Source organism: Peromyscus leucopus, chromosome 6 (assembly GCF_004664715.2).
Source record: "Peromyscus leucopus breed LL Stock chromosome 6, UCI_PerLeu_2.1, whole genome shotgun sequence".
NCBI lineage: Eukaryota > Metazoa > Chordata > Mammalia > Rodentia > Cricetidae > Peromyscus > Peromyscus leucopus.
Window position 1 is genome coordinate 12,102,469 of NC_051068.1, and position 26,759 is coordinate 12,129,227.

At 46.5% G+C, this 26,759-nt stretch overlaps 1 protein-coding gene and 1 long non-coding RNA gene across 4 annotated transcripts in view; one reads left to right on the top strand and one right to left on the bottom strand.

Moving 5' to 3' along the window:
- Positions 1 to 26,759, top strand: part of Kcnmb2 (potassium calcium-activated channel subfamily M regulatory beta subunit 2) — a 294,634-nt gene that overhangs the window by 162,754 nt on the left and 105,121 nt on the right. The window lies entirely within an intron of this gene.
- On the bottom strand, positions 17,215 to 22,848 carry LOC114695333. Of its 3 annotated transcripts, none has more exons than XR_003734833.2 (4): positions 22,532 to 22,848; positions 18,844 to 18,969; positions 18,584 to 18,682; positions 17,215 to 17,393 (listed from the first exon to the last, which is right to left on the bottom strand). It is a non-coding gene; the product is annotated as an uncharacterized LOC114695333 (long non-coding RNA). The 3 variants fall into 3 exon arrangements; XR_005091733.1 differs by lacking the exon at positions 22,532 to 22,848 and adding an exon at positions 22,418 to 22,443; XR_005091732.1 differs by lacking the exon at positions 22,532 to 22,848 and adding an exon at positions 20,865 to 21,156.

Consider the following 26,759-nt stretch of genomic DNA (forward strand, 5'->3'; position numbering starts at 1 on the left):
GTAGGTTACAAAGGAAAACGTAAGTGTCCTGCATTTCCATCCAGGAGTCTGCACAAAGATATTGGGCATCAGAATGGAGAGCCCTCTCTCCATCTCTGGCTGTCACCATGGCATTTTCCAAATAGAAGACAATGTCATTAAAAGAAGGCTAACCCTAGTTTACTTCCACAGAAGGACAAGGAACTTCATGAATAACAATGCAGAAAGTCAGATCAGATACTCTTGGGTCACATCCTGATAAAAGGAAGATTAATGTCCAAACCCAAAGTTTCCTTGAATCCCATTATACTTTTATGCTGGACCTGTGTGTAGGAGTAGTAGTTTCTGCATCGCTGCCCAGTGGGAATCAAGTAGAGTTTACTAACAAGGACTTTTGCAGAGATAGCTAGAGCCGCATGCATCCTGCAGGAAGCTCAAGAGTCCTGCTGTTTGTGGCAATTAGCATACTGCTTAGGAGTCACATGAGGAGGAGAATTGTAAAGAGCTCTGCAGGCTGGAGGAGACACAACCTGAGCAACTTCACTGCACGACCTGAACTTCCTTTCTTTACCTCCACATTCCTCTTTCTGTTTCTCAACAACACAGACTAATGGGAAAACACTAGAGAAGAGTTAGGTGGTGGTGGCCTTTAATCCCAGCACTTGGGAGGCAGAGCTAGGCAGATCTCTGTGAGTTCAATGCCTGCTTGGGCTAAAGAGTGAGTTCCAGGACAGGCACCAAAACTACACAGAGAAACCCTGTCTCCAAAAAAAAAAAAAAAGTTTTAGGAGCGTTCAATACTGTTAGAAAATACAGGCACACTGGCATTTGGGAATTTGAGTCTTCTTTTTTGCTTCTGTGAAAACACCCTTAAAATGTAGTGAAGAAAAAAAGTGGAAAAAATGAAATAAAAAAAAGTAAACTTGAACTTTTTTGGTAAAAGAAGATTTCTACAAACTACTTATTTTTAAATGAGCTTTCTTCTTCAAAAAGAAAGTACAAGTGAATATAATTGGAAGGAAATACCCCTTCCTGACGGACACCTCCAAAATCTTCCTGCTGAGAACTACAGGCACACTGTTGCTAAGGTGACGCGATTAACTGAAGTTTGGGTAATATTCCTGGGCTTGTGAATTAAATATGAGGGCAGGAAAAAAGATTAGGCAAAAGCGAGAAAATCGAGAATGAGGAATTAAGGGGCCAGTCCTGACTCACAGCTCCCAGCTTTGGTTTTAGGTTTCTGACGAGAGTCTCAGAATTGAAGGCTGGCGAAGATGAGAGAGTAATGAGATCCCAAGTGCTCAGGTGGAGGAGTTCCAGGTCAATAATTTAAGGTTTAGTTTTAGGACATGACTTCTGCTTCCTTGTCTCTAGGCTAAACAGAGCTCACATGGAAGTTGTATCTTGCATTTTTAAACTTCAAGTATATGATTATATTTTTATGACAACTTTAGGAACCTTGTCGTCAAATAGTATTGATTGATGGCATCTTGGATTCTGAATTAAGTGACAGAACAATAAATAACAATTTCCTGTTATTTTGTACTTAGAGTGGGGAGAATCCACAAACTAGAACTTATGCAGTACAGAACTAGATCAATGTAACCTACTGAGGCTGATGGTCCCAGGACATTCTTACTATAACAGCAGAACCTCTTCCTCAGAGGCCAGTGACTTTTTTTTAATTCTGTCTGAAGTTTTAGAAGCAATGAAAGGAAATTAAAAAGTAGGGAAGGATACATAAAGATGGAATTTCCAATGTTCATGCCACAAACTAAGCTTCTAGTCCAAATTCCATACTTTTGTGAAACTTTAGATTTAGCAATACTTGTAAACACATTATATTTTGCAGGTGAGACAAAGGGAGTTACAGTTCCAAGAAAAGGCAGAGTTGAGTAGTTCACGGGTCGAGTGTATTCCTAAAGCCAGTGTGCTTCAGGCTTTGCTACCAGTCCTGATGCTCCAGAAACAGCAAATGTTTCTACAGCATCCTTCACATGTAAAAGAAAACCCAAAGGAATGTAAAATGTAAGGAATAGAGGGCAAAAGAAGGAAAAGAAAGCAAATCTGTGAACCAGGGTACAGTGGCTCATGCATATAATTCCAGCACTCAGGAAGCTGAGGCAGGAGGATTGCCATGAGTTCTACAGTGTGAGATCTATTCTCAACATCAGTTTTGGTGCAATATGTTCAGATACTTCTCTATACCTTTTCAAATTTGAAATGAAAAATTCTAATCTAGAAATGCCAAGCCCTTTGTGTTACAACATAAATTTCTGTTACTAGAATCTATTCATGCTATTCTACCATCAAAAGTGGTAATAAAAAAAGAAACCCATGCCAAGACTGTATAGCTCAGTAGTGGAGTACACTGCAGTAGTGTACACTCAACCCTTGGTAGCTCCGGATTCAGGAACTGAGGAAACCAAATTTACAATAAGAAAATACATTTGACAATATGTGAAAAGCAATGAATTTCCACATAACTTATGCACATCTTTCTGTGTACTGTCAATCCTCTGCAGGGTACACATGATGCTTGGTACATTGTAGCTTGGTGTAAGTCACCATCATGCTCAAGGGACAGTGACAACAAAAGTTGACCTTTCTTTTTTAAAAAATGACCTTTCTGGATTCTAGATATAAAATAAAGAACAATCAGACACAACCCATAGAACCATAGAGGCCATATATATAGCATGGAGGTCCCTAGGACATCTGTGGCTTATAATAAATTTCAGTTTTACTCAATTATTGAAAAAAATAGCCAAATGAATGGAAACACACGGACTATGAACAAAGGCTGAGGGCCCCAGCTGGATCAGGCCTCTGAATAGGTGAGACAGTTGATTGCTTGATCAGTTTGGGAGGCAACTAGCAGTGGGACCAAGTCTGTGCTCATTACATAAGTTGCTGTTTGAAACCTGGAGCTTATGCAAGGACACTTGGCTCAGTCTGGGAGGAAGGAACTGGACCTGCCTGGACTGAGTCTACAGGTTGATTGCAGTTCTCGGGGAGGATTGTCCTGAGGAGGTGGAATGGGGGTAGGCTGGGGTAAAGGGGGGGTGGGAGGGGGAGATAGGGGAACCCATGCTGATATGTAGAACTGAATGGTATTGTAAAATATATATATATATATATGTAATAAAACTAAAAAAAAGAATACTAATAAAAAAATGACCTTTCTTTTCCCTCCCTGAGTCAGTTGGTACTGTCATTATGCACCGGGGTAGGGGTGGGGAGACACATACCAGGTGCCTGCCACACCTCCAGAGAAAAGTGTCTCTTCCTCGTCAGTAGCTATCGGCTATCAATAGCTCCTCTGCAGAGGACCTCGGGAGCCTCCCTCCCTTCTCCTCTGTGATCTTGTGCAGGTCTCATGCAGGGAAACACAGCTCTGGGAGTTCACATGGGTCCAGAGAGCAGCATTTCACAGCCCTGCAGCCTATCCTCTGGTTCCTTGCCTAGTGCCTTCCAGCACTGTGAGTGTGAGCCAGCAGGGAAAGTTTCCTGGTCACTTCAAGAATTTCTCTGTGTCTCACAATCCAAGTGAGTAGTGTCTTAAGCAACAATGTCTTACCACCTAGTTATGATGGGCAACCAAGAGCAATGCCAATGGCCTATATTGTTTTGGGTGCCTCTGGGACTTCCCTGGCCAGTCACTTGTGGGAAAGTATCCCATGCATGGCACTAAAATGTTCATTTAATCGCCCATGTCTTCTGAGAGGAGCATTGTTCACTACTGTGATGTATTTCTACTCAAACTCCATTTCATTAATTATATTTTTAATTAGCTCACACGCTAGTGTGGGATTCACAAGGCTTTCCCACACACTCTTAGTTTGGTTCCTCCACCCCTTAGTCTCCGTTCTTTCTACTACCACGCCTATCCTATGCCCGCTTAAACCACCGGTTCCCAGTATTCACCCTCTGTTCCTTCATAGCCCGTGTACTCTCCGGTCCACTCTTCCACTTCTAGACTACAGGTTCCCAAGTTCCCTTCATGCACACGTCACAGTGGTTAAGGATTCCCTATTCTGATCACTCCACCACCTTCACGGCCCTTTGTCTCCGGCATTCTCCTCTCTACTTTCATTTCATCTATGTTTTACTATGCCTGGCTCCCAACACTCACACCACACACACACCACACACACACACACACACACACACACACACACACACACACACACCACACACACACAACACACATACACACACACACAACACACACACAACACATACACACAACACACGTACACACATGTACACACACGCACACACACACACGTACACGTACACACACGTGTGTGCATGCAGCAATAACCTGTTTCTAGTCTCCCTTCTTCCATGTAAAACACACAAAACAAAATATTGGAAGCAGGACCCTCAAATGAGAAAGGGCGTATGGTGTTTGTCTTTTGTGACCTGGGTAACCTCACTCAGTATAATTTTGTCCAGTTTCATCCATTTGCCTACAAATTTCATTATTTCATTTTCTTTATAGCTGGTTAATACTTCATTATATATACGAACTACATTTTCATGATCCACTCTTCAAATAATGGACAGCTGGGTCGATTCCATTTCCTTGATATTGTGGATGGAACAGCAGAGAACCCAGACACACATGCAGGATAGAGTTTCTGTTGGTGATTGATTTTGGTTCACAGTTGGTCAGACCCATGGATGTGAATCGCCAAGATTCAGAGGGTTACTTTTATACATTGACTTGATAATAATGATTAATATTAATGTTAATAATCATGAGATTTTTAAGAACATTTTCTCCCATTCCATGATGATTTGTGCAGTGTTCAAATAAGGTATATTTAGACAGTAGTAATAACCACCTTGAATTTGCATACCTGTTTAGAAGTCATGGAACAAGGTCACTCAAAGGATCCCATTTAACACCCAAATCCTGTGGGGAATGCCCAGATCTCCCTTTTTTCTGAGAAGAAATTAGAGACTGCACATGTCTCAGTGTCTTATAAAGATCTTGAAGAAGTAAGTAACGGAAATTGATTACAAACTGAGTCTTCTACTCCACTTACATTATTTAAAATACTTATTCCACAGCATCTCCTTTGGAGGTAGAAATGGAAACTGACCAATGGGAAGGAAGGTGTCATCAGGGACTTGAGCAGCAGCTGGATCTTAGCCCATGGTCGATAGACACACATGAAACAGTCATGTAGAGGAAAGTCGAGTGTTTGCTCACGAGATTGTGTTCTCTGTCCTTTCTTATGTACTGCTGCAGTTCTCATTTTTATAAATTATGAAGTTTGGCTAAACTGAGGTTCCAGAAACATCAGCTGAAAATAGGGAAAGACCCTACCAAAAGGACACCTAAGCATTACTTCTAATGTGGTATGATTGACGTTTTGTGCAAATTTAGATTATGTACATTTAAAATTATATGGCAGAAATTATTAAGTAACTTTGTGGGAAAAAAAAGTGCATATAGTTAAAAATCTCTGCTTTTTTGTCATTTGGTTTTTGAGACAGAGTTTCACTGCATAGCTTTGGTTGTCCTGGAACTCACACCATAGATTAGGCTGGCCTTGAACTCACAGAGATCCATCTGCCTCTGCCTCCTGAGTGCTGGGATTAAAAGCATGTGCTGCCACCACCAGGCATCTTTTCTGAAAATAAAACAATGAAATTTCTAAGTTAGCAAACAAGGTGAATTATAAATTGCAAAGCTTTCATTGAGCACTACTAGTAATTATTATCTTTTGATAGACGTGTGTGAGCACATTGCTATGCGTATCAAGACGATGGATGATAATACTGGTGATTGTTTTGTTGTATTAACACCCACTGCTACGGTTATATGTGGTCATTTTGCATTCTGAAACAGTTTTTCTCCTTTCATCAAGTTACAATAAAACAACCCCCCAAAAGAGTTTGGAACGAAGATTTGATGTGCTAAAACAATCCGAAGAAAGTCACATAACTGCCAGGAAACAATGAACAGCTGAGCTGCTCTCAGAGAGAACAGACAATTCTGAACCTAAGCAAACAAAAGCAGCTTTGAAGAAGGAGAAAGAAGATGGAGGGGGAGTTGGAGGAGCGAGGAAGGGAGGAAGAGAAAGCCCAAGGGAGGAGGAAAAAGGGAGGGGTGAGGTGAGGTGAGGAGGGAGCCAGGGAGGGGCTGCTGAGGAGAGATCTGTAAACTTTAAGCTTAGTCCTTTGGGGAAATAAGCCTTACATTATTCGAAGGATGTATTATAGAAAACGTTTATGGATGGATCACTCATAGAATAGGGGTCTCATTAGAAAGCCTGTGCTCAGGTGCAGCACGCTGGAGAGTTTACCTACAGGAGATTTGGCCTCACAGGCCCCAGGTGGGAAGGAAGCTTAGTGACCATCTGCTCTGACCAACCTGCAGTCCTAGAGGCCCCTTGGAAAATGCCCCCAGTGACCCCAGTCCACTGGCCAGCAAGCCTTCGCTTCACCGGGAGGGACAGCCAATCTGAGCTGACTCCGTGCTGTTGACATTCTATGTGGGTTTTTCAAAGCAAAAATAGATTTCATCAGATGCTTTTTCTTTGAAATTCCAATAGCGTTCACTTCTAAATAAATGTCGGTGTCAAACATGGTTAACCAAGGCATACGAAGCCCCTCTGTGACTTGACTATCACCTCTCCATCTTCTAGAGAATCACATGTGGTTGGGGCATGGACTTTGCACCTGAGAGTGTTTAATGCAAAGTGTACAAGTATGTTCTCCTTCCTTTATTCCTGCCTAAGCAGCTTCATCATGGCTGCTTCCTTCTGCTTTATCGACTAGCTACAGATAAAGGTAGCCATGTGCTAATTTTGTAAGATGACCACATATCCTCATTCCAAGGACAAGAGAAGATAGCTGGAAAGAGAGGATGGAGATAATTACACAGACCCCTGATTCCACTGAAGTTGTCACATAATGAAGAAAAATGTGAAAAGGATAGTTAAGAGAAACAGGACAAAAGGAAGAGAAAAATGAGCTGGACCAAAGGAGAAAGGAAGCCGAGGAGGCGGGCTGACCAACTGTATTAATAACCGTTTCCCGGCTACCAGACACGTTATGCTCTCCATAGGCCTAACATTTGTGGGTACACATATGCTTCCACGGGTGAGTACAGATCGGCTCTTTCACGTGAAGCATCACTGTCATAGAGCAAAGCCCTCTCAAAATTGTGAGTGATTCCAGTGAGTGATTTCAAGTGTTGATCGTGAGGTGTTGATGTAGAGGCAGGACACTCTAGATGAGGGCATCCACCCACACAATTCTAAGAGCTTTGAGCTGAAAGTAAACCCAGGGGGCGTGTCTAAGGGGAGTGTCTAAGGGGCGTGGGCGTGTCTAAGGGGTGTGTCTTATGCAACATAAGAAATGCCTTTCTTTTGAGACCAGGCTTGGGACCCAGACAGAAATCCACTAAGGCTATAGAACTGGGATTTGAGAAATATGGCTTCAGTAGTCAATAAGGCATTTACTTACAATTGGATAATTTCCATTTGACATTATCTCCTTAGACAACAGTATAGTTTCAAGTGTCTGGTTAAAAAATGACATGCCCTATGTTTAACTTGCCTAATCATTTAACTTATGCTCTCAAGTGAATGTCCCATGGTAGTTCAAACAGTCATGGTAGATCCCAGGTAAACGTACTATCTTGTAAAAGACAAATTCTTCTTTGTTTTATGTTAGCTGTAAAATATGTGGGACATCGTTCCTATATGTGTTCTGTGTGCAGAGGTACACCATAGGTTCAAAGCCATCCAGATCAGGCTGTCCAAATGGCAGCCATCAGTCATAGGTACTGCACGTGGAATGCTCAGTAGTCAGAAGTGCTGAGTGGTTCTGTAAGGGTCAGCATTGCGTAGTCAAACATCTTCCCATCTTTAAAGACCCCATGAAAAATGGGGAACAAGGGAGTAAATCCCTCCACCTTCCCTTACGATGGGAGAATGGGAGGCTCAGGAGGTAAGTGGGTCTTCTCACCCCATAACCCCAGCTAAGGAGGGCCTTCTCACCCCATAACCCCAGCTAAGGAGGGCCTTCTCACCCCATAACCCCAGCTAAGGAGGGCCTTCTCACCCATAACCCCAGCTAAGGAGGGCCTTCTCACCCCATAACCCCAGCTAAGGAGGGCCTTCTCACACCATAACCCCAGCTAAGGAGGGCCTTCTCACCCCATAACATCAGCTAAGGAGGGGCCTTCTCACCCCATAACCCCAGCTAAGGAGGGCCTTCTCACCCCATAACCCCAGCTAAGGAGGGCCTTCTCACCCCATAACATCAGCTAAGGAGGGCCTTCTCACCCCATAACATCAGCTAAGGAGGGCCTTCTCACCCCATAACCCCAGCTAAGGAGGGCCTTCTCACCCCATAACCCCAGCTAAGGAGGGCCTTCTCACCCCATAACCCCAGCTAAGGAGGGCCTTCTCACCCCATAACCCCAGCTAAGGAGGGCCTTCTCACCCCATAACCCCAGCTAAGGAGGGCCTTCTCACCCCATAACCCCAGCTAAGGAGGGCCTTCTCACCCCATAACCCCAGCTAAGGAGGGCCTTCTCACCCCATAACCCCAGCTAAGGAGGGCCTTCTCACCCCATAACATCAGCTAAGGAGGGCCTTCTCACACCATAACCCCAGCTAAGGAGGGCCTTCTCACCCCATAACCCCAGCTAAGGAGGGCCTTCTCACCCCATAACCCCAGCTAAGGAGGGCCTTCTCACCCCATAACCCCAGCTAAGGAGGGCCTTCTCACCCCATAACCCAGCTAAGGAGGGCCTTCTCACCCCATAACCCCAGCTAAGGAGGGCCTTCTCACCCCATAACCCCAGCTAAGGAGGGCCTTCTCACCCCATAACCCAGCTAAGGAGGCCTCTCACCCCATAACCCAGCTAAGGAGGGCCTTCTCACCCCATAACCCCAGCTAAGGAGGGCCTTCTCACCCCATAACCCCAGCTAAGGAGGGGCCTTCTCACCCCATAACCCCAGCTAAGAAGGGGGAATTCTCCAGTTCCTCTCCTCTGGGTCATACCTGCCTTGTACCTTCACATCATGCCAGAAAGCAGGAAATGCTGTGTTTGAAGGGCCAGGGTACTCTACACAGCCTGACTACCGTCCATGGCTGACTCCTATAAAATGAAGCTTTCGCAGATCTCCAGATGTTCTTGTTTCTATTTCCACCTCCTGCTAAGTAGATTCCATATGGGCTTTCTGGTGCCTTCACCCCACACTCTTGGGCAAAGACTTATCCCAAGTCCCTGACCCATCAGCTCAGCATTGCCCACACATTTTGGGCACATTCTTGAGAGTCAGCTTCATATATCAAACAGCAAAGAAGAAAATGAGCCAAGCCTACGGACACCTCACTGCCACCTCCAAGTCATTTCTTGGGAGTGGAAAGGTCCTTGTGGACATCGGGGACACCAGTCAGGAATCAGGCTGACTGGGTATCGAGTCATCTGACGAAAAAGAGCAGCTTCCCCAGGAACAGGATCAGACGCCATGGTGCTATGCACAGTGCCTGCCGCCTGCCGTCAGCTGACGTGTACGAGTGGGCTTTGTTTTCACAAAATCAATGATTGCAGAAGTGTTGACACGAGAGCTGAATCACACAGGAAGTAAGGCTTGAAAATGAGTTCTCAACACACACACACACACACACACACACACACACACACACACACGCCAGAAGGGCTACGAAATGTTCATATTTTGGGAAAGACTAAAATAAGAATGCTTCTTATAGCTGTCTATTGCAGTCCTGTCTTTTCTAACAAAAAAATTTAATTATCCATTTCTAAGCTTTGAGATATTTAGAAATAATTACATTTAACACAAAACACCCAAATCAGAGTAAAGCCATCTCCTCCGGGAAATAGGATGGTAGGAGAGACCATGCTTAATCCTGCTAAGTGAATTTACTCAGAAAAATAGAAACAGAGGAGGATACCTAGATGGTTCTAAATGTGGAAACATACTTAGAACTTCAGCTTGTCGACCCCTGCTTTCTTTCCCCTCATCCCTGCACTGTGTCAAAGCAAAGATGCCTACAAGTGTTCAGAAAGGGAAAAGAACTTGGTCTGTGTGCATGGGCATGTGTGTGGAGACCAGGGGTCAGTCTTAGGTGTTAACCCTCAGACATCAGCCATCTTGCTCACTGAGACAAGGTTTCTCATTGGCCTGGAGCCCAAGAGATCACCAGTCTTTGCCTCTGCTGTGCTGGAACTGGAAACAGAGGCTGCTATGCCCAACTTTTTTTTTTTTTAATGTATGTTCTGAACATCAAACTCAGGCCTGCATGCTTGTATGGTCAGCATTTGACAGACTGAGCTATTTCCCCAGCCTGGAAGGGGAACTCTTGTCCTTTCAGACCTTCAATTGCCTGGGGTTGAACACAAGCTGCTACTCCATCACTCACCCTGCTTCATTTCCTCACACCCTCTCTGCACTTGGAGGCAGGAAATACTCTCAAATTTCCACCCAGTTCATGTTCTGCAAAACACTTCCGGGCCTTCGCAATTCAGTGCTTTTATTTGTAGCAAAGTTGCCACAATCCAAAATGCAGAGCATTCTGTGATTAAATGAGATAATATATGCAAAATGCCCCGTGCAGTAGGACCTCCTCACATAGCAGCTGTTGGTTCTTTCTGTGATTAGGGGCTCTGTGGACTGGGAGGCAGTGTTAGCCACTCACAGGCCAGTCTTTCTGAGAGCATTGAAACAACCTAGAGCATTCAAAAGTGTACATTGCTCTAAAACCCAAGCAGGTGGCCGAGCAAGCTGATGGCTCCCTCATCTTTATGAGCTCATGATCTGATTTCCGATCAGAGCTGGTGCATCTGAGCCCATGGGAACACCAAGAAATGAAGACGTTGCTCTTGCCTGGCTTGTGTCCCTAGGCCAGGACCCAAGAGCACCTGTGCCCCAGACCTGGCCCAGCTCTACCAGCAACTTTCTTTCCTCACCTGTCCTCTTCAAGTTCGTACTACAGTCAACACAATGCTTCTGTGTCTCTGTGAGGACCGAGGCTCTACTCCACCAATGATGCCCTGACTTAATGTGTTCACATAAAACCCCATCTCAGAGCTCCCCCAGAGTGAGCAAAGCTTGCCTTCCATTTACAAGTAGAGGTGGAAGGAGAAAAGGCCTGAAGGAGGCTGTGGATGTGGGACCACTGACTTCTAGACTCCGGTTTCAGGAACTCTGGTGGAAGGGATCACATCCGCAGACATAGATGCTGCTTATTATCAGTGAGATTCTCAGTGAGAGAGCTGAATGCTTTGTTGCTTTTCTTGTCTGTATAAATAAGTATGCAGATATTAGCACTATGCAGATGGTTAAATAAGATGACAGATGCCAGATAAAGTCAGAGGCATTGCTACTTGTGCTAGCTTCCTGTCACTGTGGCAAACTACCCGAGGGAGCACATTTATAATGAGGAAAGGTTCAGTCCATGGTTAGTCCAGCCATTGCTTTGGGACCTGCCATGGCATAATGAATCATGGCGGAATCTGTGAAAGAGGAAACTGTTCATTCACCTGATGGTGGCCAGGAAACATAAGGGGCCAAGGTCCCAATGGCCCTCCCCCAAACACATCCCTAGTGATGAGCTTTCTCCTACTAGGCCCCACCTTTTAAAGTTTCACCCCCTCGTGGCAACTCTATGGGCCGGGAACCAAGCCTTTGGACTCGCGACTCTTTGTGAAACATTCCAGATCTAAACTACAGCACCACATTGCAACTGCTGCTCCACAGTTCTACACTCCAGCGGGGACCGGGGTGGGGAGACACTCACAGCCCTCCTGAGACACTTCTGCCAGCTGTGCTGGAGGGATTACTATAATCCCACACTTGGCTGCCCATTAAAACCACTGGAGAACTTTAAAATGTCCTCAAGACACATTACACCCACAGTTCTTAGACCCCATGTAGGAAGAATGAGAGCACCAAATATTCTTTTTAAAACAATTCTAATGTGTAGCCAAGCATAAGAACCATTAAAATAATGACACCAGAGTCTTTTAGAACAAGGTACACTAAAGCCCTGGGTCTTCCTGAGCACATAGAAATCACATCTGACTCCTCTAAGTGGCTAGTTGAAAGAAAATAGAACTGACGCCTAGCACTTTTCAAGCAGGTGACAAGGCCTTGGGTCAATTGTCTTGAATTCCCCTCTGTGATAGTCTGGGCAAGGCAATTGCTCAAACTTTAGCTAGACTTCAACATCCAGGCTCTAAGTGTCTTTTTCACGTGCTTCTTGGGTGGTGCTCCAAACTGCTCCCCAATGGGAGCTGCCCAATTCATGAACCACTGTGTGCTGAAATTTTAATTTGAAAGTCTATTGTTTGTTCCCATTCCCATTTTGTCCCCAATTCCTGTTGGCTCTGTGAGGAGGGCCACACCCTTGCTGGGATGTCTACTATTCACACCTTCTAGTCTCTTCGAGGTAGGTACTTCCTAGTTCCCTGAGCTAGGTGTGATCCTGAGGTGCCCAGGTTTCCATAGAACTGCTCGGGGGAATGATTTGTTCGTCTTGGTGACTCTTGCCGAAAGTCATATGAGTTGTCTAGCTGCAGGGGTGATACTCATTGCCACTAAATGGACCCTTATAAACCAAAGCAACACTAGTAATTTTATCTCCGTCAATTGAGAGCTCCCTCTTCCACCAACTGTGTAGGTTTCATTCCTTAGTCCCTTTCATTCTTACCGTAAAGCCCCTAGAAAGCAGGCCCTATTATTGGTCCTATTACTACTACTACCCCTTAGAAGAAATTGAAACTTACTTAGTAAGAGGTTAAATGACTCCAGACGTGGTCACTGAGAATGAGGCAAGCATTTGAATGCTCGTCTGTCAGATGTGTGGTTCTTAATTACTAAACAATATGGCATGGGTTAATCTACCAGTGAGTAAAGGAATGAGTGAATGAATGAATAAATGATGTTCTGATGTCATTCTCTACCCACGCCTTTCTTATCAACATTCTTAGCAACAATCCCTGATTTATAAGAAGCCTAACTCCCCTCATAGGTTAAAGGAAACAAAAATAGCACTGTACAAGTTCTATTTAAGGGAGGAAGAAGGAAAATCGACATAAAGGAAATGAGTCTTTGCAAACTCCCAGATTTGGAGCTGAAGCCAATTTGTTAGTTTGCAAATGCAAGTGCTATCTCTGCTTTCCACTACTCTCTTTTATGCCTTTAAAATTCAAACAGGAGCCTTAACATCTGTTCAGTGTATTAGAAAATCAGGAGGGCTACAGACACCAAACCCAAGACATACTGGATCTTGCTGAATGTTTCTGGTTGCTAGGCAACAATTCTTCCTGTTTTTCCAGGCATCCTGGCTAAGTCACCTGTGCTTTGGGTATGAGAAGTGTTGAATTGAACATCCAGATATAGGCTACAACAAGTGTTGAAAGCAAACTATAGAAGATGGTGTTGAATTTTGTACAGGTTTTCTGAAGCTGGGTCTTAGGGCAGAGCAATTGCAAAACATGGTTGTTCTAGAATCATGTTGCTCATTTGGTTAAGTTCAATGACTTTAAATAAAAAACAAAAACAAAAACCAGAATTGCCAGGTAGTTGAAGCTTTCTAAAAAATCAACACACTGACGTCTCAGTCCCAATGGTCTTGCCCTCTTCCCAGGATTTTATTTGTGGCGTAGTGCTCATTCAAGCAGCTCCACATATATCTAGTTCATCCCCATCGCAGTTCTAGAAGGGAAATGTTGTGAGCAATTTTACAGCAAAAGCATCTGGGACCCCATGGGTAAAATACCTTTCTGGAATTCATTCTTGGGTGCCACAGACTTTCAGAGGTGCCACAGATAAAACTCACTTTCTACCACAGGCTCTTACACCCCAGGCCAAGCCCTGGAAATACGTTTCCTTTTCTGAAGCCTCTGGAGCCTGGCTGTCCTAACCAGGCACTTGTGCCTTTTTCTGATCTGACTTGTCTAGATCCCTCCCAGCCAAGCCATGTGGTCTTCAAGAGTCTGAAGGGATGCAGTTAGCCCTGAATACCACACCCAGGCAGGAGCAAACCCAGGAAAGGATGCCCAGACCCCCTCATGTTGCGGAGTCAGCCAAGCACAGCTCCAGCTCACACGCAGAGTGAGCACTGCTTTCTTGAGTCCTGGGGACATTTCCTTTAGAACTTCCCTGGAGCTCTTCTCTGACCCGAACACAGTCCTTGAACTCCTCACATCCAGGCTGGGAGAGGACCGGGTAGTGTGGGACACTGGAGAAAATCTTACTAGGAGGGCATGCTTCTCAGGCACCTGCTTCCAAACCACCATAGTCCTGAGTTATAGAACTGTATGTCAGCTAGAGGAAATCAGAGGCCTGAAGACGTGTCTGTTACCAAATGGCTTCCCTTGGCAGTGTGTGTGTGTGTGTGTGTGTGTGTGTGTGTGTGTGTGTGTGTATACAGATTCATCTCCACAGAACCAACTGAAGCAGGAAACAAAGCTTGGAGGGTTTCAACTAATTTTGTTTTGCTATTACTTCCCTTTATAATGTCAATATTATAGTTCAGCCTCCTGGTTTAAAGTCTGGCCCTTCGAATGCTTCCTCAGTCACACCCATCATGCGATCATTCTTCTTTCTGACCCACATTTAATAGGCATTGGTGGCCTGCTTGTGTGTGAGCAGCTGGAGACACACTAAGGCACTGGACGGACATGGGTCCTATCGTCATGGAGACGCTGTCAGTGGGTGTCAATCAAGCATCCATGACATTCCAGAACCACCTTGTATCTGCTAACTGCATGTTACACTCAACTCCCACCACAGTCACAGATGTCAATGCTTGTTGACAGCTGATAAACTTGGTGACACGATGGCATCCGCTTCACAGAGAGTCAAAATTCAAACTACAAGCCAGTGAGACAGCCCAGCGGGTCAAACACTTGCCGTGCAAGCCTGGCGACCTGAACTAATCCCTGGAACCCACATAAAGGTGGAGGGACAGAACTGACTCCACAAAGCTCTCCTGCAGCCTCCTGCAGCCTCCAAGGTGCTCACATGTACCAGTCCCCCTACACACACACACTGTACTCACATATATCACCCCCCTCTCTCACACACACACTGTGTTCACATATATCACCCCCCTCTCTCTCTCACACACACACTGTGCTCACATATACCACCCCCTCTCTCACACACACTGTGCTCACATATACCACCCCCCACACTGTGCTCACATATACCACCCCCACACTGTGCTCACATCCACCACACTGTGCTCACATATACCACCCCCCACACTGTGCTCACATATACCACCCCCACACTGTGCTCACATATACCACCCCCCCCACACTGTGCTCACATATACCACTCCACACACACACTGTGCTCACATATACCACTTCTCAACAGTAAAGCGTGGTCAGCTCTTTGCAGTAGTAAAGAAATGGTCACGGAATCTAATGCAAGGCATCTTGGAAAATGTTTTACAGCTTACTGACGTCTTCAGACTCTACACCAGATCCTGGCCTTGCTTGTGACACTGAATTTCTTGTCCCTCTTTTGGGCTCCTCAACTGTCCTATTTGACTGGCTCTAGCACGCTTCTTAACAGTTCTATCGGTTCTGAAGATTGCCTTGTGAAATTTGACAGGGCACTGGGCTGGTTGAACAAATTTGAATTCATCTCAGTCCACAGCAAGCTTTCTCATGTGAGTGCGCATGCTAAAACTGTGGACAACACAGGTCTGTCACTCAGGCAGTGCCTGGAACAACCTCTACCTCTGGAGTCAGTCAAAAACAGGTTCAGACTTTGTCTGTTCTATTATTGCTCTAGATCTTCACTAACATCTGTCTCATTGAGCTAAGTCCTTCTAAGACTGAATAACAGTCAGGCAGGCAGCATTGACACATCTCACAACGACACTGTGCTCACATATACCACCCCCCATCACTGTGCTCACATATTAACTGTCTCACTCCACCCCCTCTCCACCCACACTGTGCTCACAATACACACACAACAAAACCCCCACCTTCTCACTTACCACCCCCCACACTGTGCTACATTTCACCCACACTGTCTCACATTACCAGCCCCCCCACACTGTCAATAACACACACACATACACTGTGCTCACACCCCCCCTCCACCCACACTGTCTCACATATATCACCCCCCTCTCTCTCACACATACAAACACACACACTGTACTCACATATATCACCCCCTCTCTCTCTCACACACACAAACACACACACTGTGCTCACATATATCATCCCCTCTCTCTCTCACACACACACTGTGCTCACATAATACCACCCCACACACACACACATATACTGTGTTTACATATACAGCCCCCACCACCACCACACACACACATACATTGCAAACAGAGACCATGAAGAATGCAACATTTCCCCACTGGGTCACCTGCCTCTATTTTCATTGTGGATATAAAATTCCAAAAAGCAAATAAAGACATAATGCCAAGGCTGGCATTTGGTGTGTGGTAGGAATTTATGTTCCCTCATCCTACACAGACAGACCCTAAATAATCTTGAGCTGCCCAAACTTCCACTTCATTCAAGACTCCTCACTGTGACACCAGACTGCCTTGCTCCCGGCCTTGCTGTGCCGACCCTGAAGGACGGCTTTCTACTACCCCGGTAAAAGCCAAGAGCGAAGACCTGTGCTCTCCCAGCAGCAGCGTGGGGGCTCATGCTGTCTATTGCCACAGCCTAGTAACAGAAACAGACTGCGTCTTCAGGTACACTTCGTGCAATCTGAGGAGACGGCAGGACAATCCTGAAGAAAATTGCATTACAGCTCACATCCAGCCAGCAAGCTGGGGCATAGTGTGTGGGGGACGGAACCAAAGGCTGGCAGTCACTCCAGTTCAGTCTTGGCCCTCTGCTCTGGTGGTCAGTCATGTTTCTGAGACTTGTGCTCCTGTGCCTCTCTTGTGATTGCTCCTGCACTCTTCCCTCATTCTGTGGCTATCTGAGTTCAGCTGCTTCTTACAGTACTGAGTCTAGTTAGTGTCTGACTAGATTGACCTTGTATATTCTCCAGGAGCATCTGGCCTGGGCACAGTTTAACTCAGTACAAACAAATCACTAACATGCTAAGCTACTAATAACATGTGCATGCAGATTCTTCTGAACAATATGGAATATAACTGTGTGTGTGCATCAAGCATGTGTCCATGTGTACCCAACCCTCCTATTCCCCATCAAAGTATAAAAACTCAGGATACAGGAGGCATTTTGGGTTAACTTTATTTGGGGCTTAGAGACTTTGTCCATTCAGAGAGGCTTTTTTCTTGGGGGTCTTAGTCCCTCCAAAGAACAAGAGAATAAACGAGTCTTTGGACAGTGCAGAATGTCCACCTGGAACTCAAGGGATCCAGACGTCATCGCTGTCATCTCTGACCTGCCAGAAGGAAAAAGGGTGAATTAAACTTTTCTTTAATACTCTCCATTTACTGGAAACTTTCTATCAGACTGAGTTCTAGGTAGGGAGCACGGACTCAGCACACTTGTGCTCTATTTGAGTCAACTATCTGCCTAAACTTTATTTCTCTATCTGTAAAATGGGAAGTGTAAATTCTGTGTAGTTATGGGAATGTGGGAAAACTGATTGCACACTCTCAGGAGACACCAAGCACTCCGGCTCCTTCATTCCCACACATTCTCCATCGGAAAAGATGTCTGCTTATATTCCTGTAACTTACACAAAGTCACATCTACTTTCTACCTGGATGTCATGACTATAATCTTACTCCCCTGCCACTTAAGTTTTAATGTGTCTCCACCTCGAGGGAGGGCCAGAGGGAGGAGAAGGAACACCATGTATGTATAGGAAGAACATGTATATATGTGTATATGTATATAAGGACATATATAGGTATATATAGGTATATATAGGTATATAGGTATATATAGGTATATGTATATATGCATGTATATGTATATATGTATATGTATGTATATGTATATATGTATATGTATATGTATATATAGAAGGACATGTATGTATAAAGATGCCTTCAGGAAACCCACTACTTTGTATGGTAATCTTAAAAAAATGAGTTAAAAATTGTTTTCATCTTAACATTCCTATTCACACCAGAGATTAGTGGTGCATCTGAGGACTTCTCAAGAGATGGCAGTGAGATTAGCCCCTTAAGGGAACCAACCACCTAGATGCTGTAAGCTATAGAGGTTGGGTACAATGGGTGCATCTTAGAACTGATTAAAACTTGCATATTTGGGGGGCTGAGAGATGGCTCAGCAGTCAACAACAACTGCTCCCCCAGAGGGCTCGGTTCAGTTCCCAGCACCCGGACAGCCGCTTATAATCACTCATAACTCCAGTTTCAGGGGATCCAGTACCCTCTTCTGGCCTTCTCCAGCATCAGGCACATATTTGGTATTCACAGATACATGCAGACAAAACACTCATATACATAGACATAAAATAAACAGTTCTTTTTTAATCGAATATTTTGTACTTGTCTTGGAACAACACATGAATGCTGCTGTTAGTAGCATATATCTTCTAGAAGGAGACTGAGTAACATTAACAAGTGTGGAAGTTAACATGACTCAATAAATATTCACCAAATGTTTCCAAGTGGCACTGGGTGATCTGGGTGTTTGGGACTTGCAACAGGCAGGCAGGAAGGTTGCTCTTCGGGCATTTAGTCCAGTGGAGAAATGCTAAGAATGACAGGTGACATTTATGACACACATATGGCATCAGGTGTTGGGATGCATGCTGTTTTCTTACGAAGCCCAGAGCAGCTGAATGCATTCCCTTCACCTTACAGAAGGGAACCTAAAACCCGAAGAGGTCCAATCATGTGCCCAAGGTCACTCACATGATAAACATCAGAGTCAGTTCAGGACAACCCCAGCTACGGTCGCCTCAATCACAGTGCAAAGGTCGTTTGTATGCAACCTGGAGTTTTCCTGTTTCGCTGGCGTTCCAGAGCACGCATGTGACCCTGGAGTAGCAAAGGGTAGAAAAGGGACACAGATGGCAGGCTTACAGCTCCAGCAGGTGTGGAATGAGACGCGGAATCTACATTTGGTCTTTAGAATTTGTTACACTTTACACAGGTACACACTGAATTTGGAAAAGGGGGGATTGCATAAACTTTGATGGCGGAGCCATGAACTAACATCTCCTCACTCCAGACAGAGCGCCAGCAACAAACTAAAGAAATGATTCTACCAGTTCGGTGGACCAGTGAATATACTGGGCTTACTTACAGGAGCATGCATGGAGAGTTGTTAGTTACTTCCAGGACTGTGAGGAGCCCCATCCCAAGACAGCCACATCATTAAGAAGTCTCACTGGACTAATGATGGTACCTTTCCCACAGTGGCAGTTAACCACCTACATTCACCAGGCTAGTGCCTCGCCTTCCAAGGTAGCTGGAACAAGAATTACTAACAGCTACAGGAAAGTACAGGAGAAAGTGGCCGGACTCTCAGGGGACACCCTCCTGGGAGGGAATGTCACCACACCCAACACTGAGGGTGTCTCAAGGGTAGTCACAACTGCTTGAATTAAGATACCCATGACTGTTGTGCTCAGAGAACAGTGCTCCACATAGGGTAAGTGGCTCTTAACATGAACAGAACTGGTGATCTTAAACAACGCTCTGTGTCCTGGTACAATCAGGATAAGGTGGCTGACATGAGGCCTGCACAGCACCCCAGTGATCAGTGTGTGATGATGATGCAAACATGTCAGAGTTGCACTTTGCTTTAGGTTTTCATCCTGTGTGGGCAGACACTCAGAGTAACTGCATTTCACCCCTCCAGGTCCATCCTCTCCCATCCTATGTGGGCAGACACTCAGAGTAACTGCATTTCATCCTTCTAGGTCCATCCTTTGCCATCCTATGTGGGCAGACACTCAGAGTAACTGCATTTCATCCCTCCAGGTCCATCCTTTGCCATCCTATGTGGGCAGACACTCAGAGTAACTGCATTTCATCCCTCCAGGTCCATCCTCTCCCATCCTACGTGGGCAGACACTCAGAGTAACTGCATTTCATCCCTCCAGGTCCATCCTTTGCCATCCTATGTGGGCAGACACTCAGAGTAACTGCATTTCATCCCTCCAGGTCCATCCTTTGCCATCCTATGTGGGCAGACACTCAGAGTAACTGCATTTCATTCCTCAAGTTTCTAAAGCTCTGTGAGGTTGGTCCTCAAGGATCCCTAAATGGGCGTACAGTATAAGAGAAATAATATCGCAACTGAGAACAGAAGCTGAGCATACCTAGTCCCTGAGTCTCTCCCACTCCTTAAAGATGCTGTCCAAAAGCTCTAGAAATCAAACAAACAAGAGCTGCAAGCTGTCTCATCCACAGATCCACATCCAGTTGTGGTTAAGATACGTGGGACTATACTGCTCAGCTGCCCACCTCTATCACACTTCCTGCTGTTCCAAGGCTCTTAGTAGGACCCGACTCAGCCACCCAGTAAACATGCTGTGATGCCTTCACGCAAAGCTATCACTAGATGGTACCACTTAATAAAACAGGAGTGCTGGGTACTCTGAGGATGACTGGGGATATAGCCCTGCAGCCCTTCTGAGAAAGCCTGTATGGAAGTGCACAAATCAAACCCAGAATGTACAAGGGTTTCATCATGACCCTGAGAGTGAAGCATGTGTCTGAATTGTTTCATTAAATTCTGCTTATGTTTTAAAAGGAAAACAAAATTTTTCATCATACGTGAAGTCTTGAATTTTTCTGATTAAGCTTAGGTTCTCTCCCCACACCATTTTTTCTATTGTCCATGAGAAACTGGATATTTCCAAAAAATATCAACTAGCCAGAAAACCTTGATACTGATTTGATTTTCCAAAGAAATGATCCACGACCTTGGTTAAGTTGTCTTTCCCTTCCAGCAGTCACAGAATCGGACACAGCAGCAAGCAGTGTGTGTGTGGGGGGGGGGTCCCCTTTCTTCACTGCTCCTGCTCGTGGTTTACAGTCTGCTTCCACCTTCCCTCATCTATTCCGTCAGCAAGCATTCCTTCAGAGCTACCACTGCTTCAGTCCTGTGCTAAACCTAAAAAACAGTCCTTCCCTCAGAGGTGCTCACAGGAGGACAGACCCCCAGGTGCTCACGGGAGGACAGACCCCCAGTGCTCACAGGTGGACAGACCCCCAGGTGCTGACCCAGGTACTCACAGGAGGACAGACCCCAGGTGCTCACAGGTGGAGGCTCACAAGGACAGACCCCCAGGTGCTCACAGGAGGACAGACCCCCCAGGTGCTCACAGGAGGACAGACCCCAGTGCTCACAGAGGACAGACAGGTGCTCACAGGTGTGCTCACAGGAGGACAGACCCCAGGTGCTCACAGGAGGACAGACCCCCAGGTGCTCACAGGAGGACAGACCCCCAGGTGCTCACAGGAGGACAGACCCCCAGGTGCTCACAGGACAGACCCCAGGTGCTCACAGGACAGACCCCCAGGTGCTCACAGGAGGACAGACCCCCAGGTGCTCACAGGAGACAGACCCCAGGTGCTCACAGGAGGACAGACCCCCAGGTGCTCACAGGAGGACAGACCCCCAGGTGCTCACAGGAGGACAGACCCCCAGGTGCTCACAGGACAGACCCCAGGTGCTCACAGGACAGACCCCCAGGTGCTCACAGGAGGACAGACCCCCAGGTGCTCACAGGGACAGACCCCAGGTGCTCACAGGAGGACAGACCCCCAGTGCTCACAGGACAGACCCCCAGGTGCTCACAGGAGGACAGACCCCCAGGTGCTCACAGGACAGACCCCCAGGTGCTCACAGGAGGACAGACCCCCAGGTGCTCACAGGAGGACAGACCCCCAGGTGCTCACAGGAGGACAGACCCCCAGGTGCTCACAGGACAGACCCCCAGGTGCTCACAGGACAGACCCCCAGGTGCTCACAGGACAGACCCCAGGTGCTCACAGGAGGACAGACCCCCAGGTGCTCACAGGTGGACAGACCCCCAGGTGCTCACAGGAGGACAGACCCCCAGTGCTCACAGGACAGACCCCCAGGTGCTCACAGGTGGACAGACCCCCAGTGCTCACAGGACAGACCCCCAGGTGCTCACAGGTGGACAGACCCCCAGTGCTCACAGGAGGACAGACCCCCAGGTGCTCACAGGTGGACAGACCCCCAGTGCTCACAGGAGGACAGACCCCCAGGTGCTCACAGGAGGACAGACCCCCAGGTGCTCACAGGAGGACAGACCCCCAGGTGCTCACAGGAGGACAGACCCCCAGGTGCTCACAGGACAGACCCCAGGTGCTCACAGGAGGACAGACCCCCACAGACCCCACAGGACAGACCCACAGACACAGGCTCACAGGAGGACAGACCCAGTGCCAGGTGGACAGACCCCAGGTGCCCCAGGTGCTCACAGACAGACCCCCAGGTGCTCACAGGAGGACAGACCCCCAGGTGCTCACAGGACAGACCCCCAGGTGCTCACAGGACAGACCCCCGGTGCTCACCAGCTCCCAGGTGCTCACAGGACAGACCGACCCAGGTGCTCACAGGCGGACAGACCCCAAGACAGGTACATTACAAGTGCCCTCCAGGCTTCAGAGGATACACAGCGAGGCATGGAGGAGAGGAAAAGCCACTTCCCTTAGCACCCAGGGAAGGCTCCTCCAGGGAAGTCTCTTTGACCTAGGTCTTGTAGGACCTGTGAGCACGTGTCCAGTCAAAACAGGGGAGGACACGTGGGAGGAGGGAAGAGCAAGCATATGATACAGGCAGAAGAGACACCGTGTGGGGAGTAGACACGAGACAGGGCTGTGAGAGGAGGCAGCCCGGCCACGGAGCTGTTGCCACAGAAATGTTCTGGAGGTCAAATAAGCTTGTAATGCTGGACCGTGGCCAGGCTGTTTGACTCCAGTGAGCTTCACCACAACGATGGCAGGATTGAGAGTTTCTAGAACATCTACCGTGTGCCAAGGCTTGGCACAGCATCTGCCCCAGGCTGGGCCTCTGAGCAGCTGAGGGGAGCCTGACCTTGGGATGAGCAGCGGAAGTGCTCCTCTGTCTAGAAAAGGCATGGCCAGCGTTCTGAGGCTCTGAGTCCCTCAATGAGAAGGCTTGTGTCGCCCTGGTGGCTAGAGAGCCCAGAAAAGAGAGCAAACACTGAGCCCCCCTTTTAGAGGTAAATTACAGAGGGTTTTGAAGGGGCTAGCCTACTTTCCAGTGTGAGGGCCTCAAAGAGAGGAAGAATTTCGGACTGATTTGAATAGCAGCAGCTTGTGCTCCCCAGAGCTCTGTGCTGTGCTAAGCAAAGTGGCTGATTGTTGCCTCGTGTTTTTCAGAAACAGCTGTCTGTCTCCTTTTAGAGCTCTATTCTAGGGGGATTGCAAGAACCATGGGAGAGTTTAACTCTTAACAACTCGGCTTGGTTCATTAGGATAGGAGACATATAAAGAACTGATATTACTCCACCTGTCTGTCTGTTGGCCTGTCTGCGTCCCTATCTGCCTGCATGCATGCATGAATGTCTGCCTGTCTTCCTATCTCTCAGCCTGCCTGTCTATCTGCCTGTCTGCGTAGCTATAGGGCTGCCTGCCCATACACATGTCAGGCTGTAGGCCAGCCTGTGTGTCTCGGCATGCTGATGGTTGAGACAGATACTAAAAGCTCTGCCCCCGTGGATCCACACAGAAGTTCTGTGGTTGTTGCTCCCCTAACGTCCAAGTTCTTAGCACTGTGATGGATGTCCCGGGTGTGCCTGAGCAGTAATGATTCAGCACTTATTTCAAGGAGGGACAGGTTAGGACCATTATCTGGGCTGCTTTCCTGTCAACTGCGTACTAATGTAAATCTGGAAGCTATACTGTGCTGCTCTGGGTAGATTTATTGACATACCCAGTTGAGACCTGCCTTCTTCTCCATGGGTGATATTTATTCAATGCTAGGTGCTTCTGGCATATTTAGATGTTGTGTGTGTTTAGTTGATGGAATTTGATCTCTGTCACCACCAGCTCATGGTACACAATTAACAAAGAGCTGTTGGCTTCGTGAGCTTCCCTTTCACGGTATGTGACAGCTGAACAGAGCAGACCAAGACCCTGGGAACAGAGGGTCCGTTTTTTCAGGATCTTGGTGACCTGTGACCCTGATTGTCACTGGAATAAGCAGCCAGATAGCCTCTCTCCTCCTGTATCATCAATCCTTTCCCTGGTTGAGGGGAGGGAGGTGTCCTTACCATCAGCCATTCCCACCTGAGTACACAAACCCCATTTAGCAAAGCCGACAATCTGTCAAACAGTCGGTGGTTCTTCTGGATTGGCAATGGGCGGCTTCATTCCAGTGTACCAGTCAGGCTTCCCTAGATGGACAGAACCAATATATTACTGTGGGGGAGGGGCAGTAGATTGACTTACACAGCATGGTCTGGGTAGTCCAACAATGGCTGTCTTCACACTAGAGAGGCTGAGGACCTGATAATTCAATCCATGAGGTTGGCTTCCCCAATCTGTGCTGAAGACTGGAGGATTTCTAGAGAGTCACTCATCTCTGGTCCACATTTGGAAGCCAAAGAAACTCAATTCTGTTGTCAGTGGTGATTGGTGGCAGCATCAATGTAATGGGGTAGATGGGGTAGATGAACTCATGAACAAGACTCAAAGACAAGCAAGCAAATAGCAGAAGATTTTTCCTCTAAAGGTACCACCCACATTCAGGGAGGATCTTCCTATTTTGAATAACCTAACCAAAAGAATCCTTCACAGGCATGTCAAAAGGCTAGCCTGATCTAGAGAATCCTCACGGGTATTCCCAGAGATGTCTCTTAGAGGTGACTGGATCCTGTCAAGTTGACAATTAATATTAGCCATCCTGCAGGTACATCCCACATCCTCTAGCAGAGTTCCTGGACTCTCTTCCCTTTGGTATTTCTGAGTTCTCAGTGTCAAAGGTTTCCACAGCACTGACACTATCAAAGCTTTGTCAGTGACTCTACATGTTGGAGATCTGCCTGAGGGTGACTCTGTATATGTCAGGGACTTGCTAAGTATCCACATGCTGTCTGTCACAATCTTAGCCTTTAGTTTTCACTTTGCCACTGGAATTACAAAAATAAGGGAATAAGACACTCATTAATTCCAATAAATTAGAATAGTGGAAGCATGTGGTAATACTTTTAAAAGTTGAAGTATTTTATTATATATACTGTGAAGAATAAAGTTATTGAAAAAAAAACAACAAAATGACCTTATGAGTTAAATACCATGCCCTCCCCCTTTGATTACTAAGAAATTGAGTTTCAAAGGAGGCAGTGCTCCTGTGACTACAGAGCTGGTTAGAAGCACAGCTGGACCTAGAACCAACACTCCTTACCACCACAATGCCTTGGAATAACTTAGGGTCAGAGGGTTCCCATGCACTTACACAGTGGCGACTTTGAAGGTTCTAGAACACCTTGAGCCAGGTGGCATCTGACCCGAGGCCAGAACGTGAAGCCCGTTTAGGAGCATCACTTCTTCCAGAACATGGTTCACTTGAGAAAAAGGGTTTGAACATAACATAGTCAGCTTTTCCCTTCAGGCACTGCTGTATAAAACATAAAGCATTGTTTAGGGATAATAAATCAAATGATCACCTTGTGATCATCAGGCTTGTGTTGGTGTTTTTTTTTGGGCAAATTTTAATAACATTAAAAAAGCACTAGCTATTGAAGTTCCAGAATGTCCAATCTAACAAAAGACAGGCCTACACTAAAGATGTGTGTGTGTGTGTGTGTGTATTTATGAAATACAGATGTCAACATCAAGAGGTTTCTGGGTATAAGTGGGAAACCAAAGAGAAGAAAGCTAATGCTCTCATATTATGGTGTTCTGCTTCATTTGTCCTTTGGTCCATGTTTATCAGGATCTTTGAGGGCCACTCATTCCTCAGGAACCAGGCCTTCAGCACTGCCTGGCCATACTGCTGAAACTCTTTCTAATGCCCTCAGGTCCCCCAGAACTTTTCTTGTGCCATTTAAATATGTGTTCCTCAAGCTGACATTGCTGCAAGGTTCTCTTGTTCCTCCAAGTAGTGATGAAGCTAAGTGCAGCCACAAGTCAGTGTCTCTACCTCAGCATCCGCATCCAAGGTCCAAAGTGTCCCCACGCCACCCCTCACCCCAAGAGAAGTGGACAGCTGCAGCCCAGCGCTCCCTCGGCTCACGTCATACAAAACTAATTCTACACCTGGCTTTAAAACAACAGAGAATCATCTTCTTGGTCAACACAGTAATGCGTTTTGTGGCCCCTTAGAACTTACGAAGCCCACATTATCAGCTTAGTCGGTGAGCATTTGTTGGACACCTACTGCACGGCCAGCAATCTATTATAAGACAAGTCTACAGGACACAAAGGTGTATGACAGCCTCAAGGTCACCTGCAACCCAAGCAGGTTACTGATGGGGACTCAGCTCGGGAAACAAAAGGAGAGCCAGAGTCAGTTTGTCGGTTCTAATGTTTTTGTCTAGGTGGCTTCTGAAAATTTAAATTGAGGAGAGCTATGGAAGCCTATTGGTGAAATTATTAAGGCAACTCCACGAAGTTAAAAGGGAGGTTTATTTTGTGGGTTAACTTACAAGTGAAGGGATAGTTTACAGGGTCTGTGAAAGGTGTAGTGCAGTCCGGGCGGTGTTCTCTGGAGAACTCCGTTCGGTCTACCTCCAGCATCCAGGGTCCAGGAACCAAGAGAGCCGGCACAGCTGGTCCTCTCTTAGCCCCACCTTGTAGGCATGACAGTTACCGAAGCC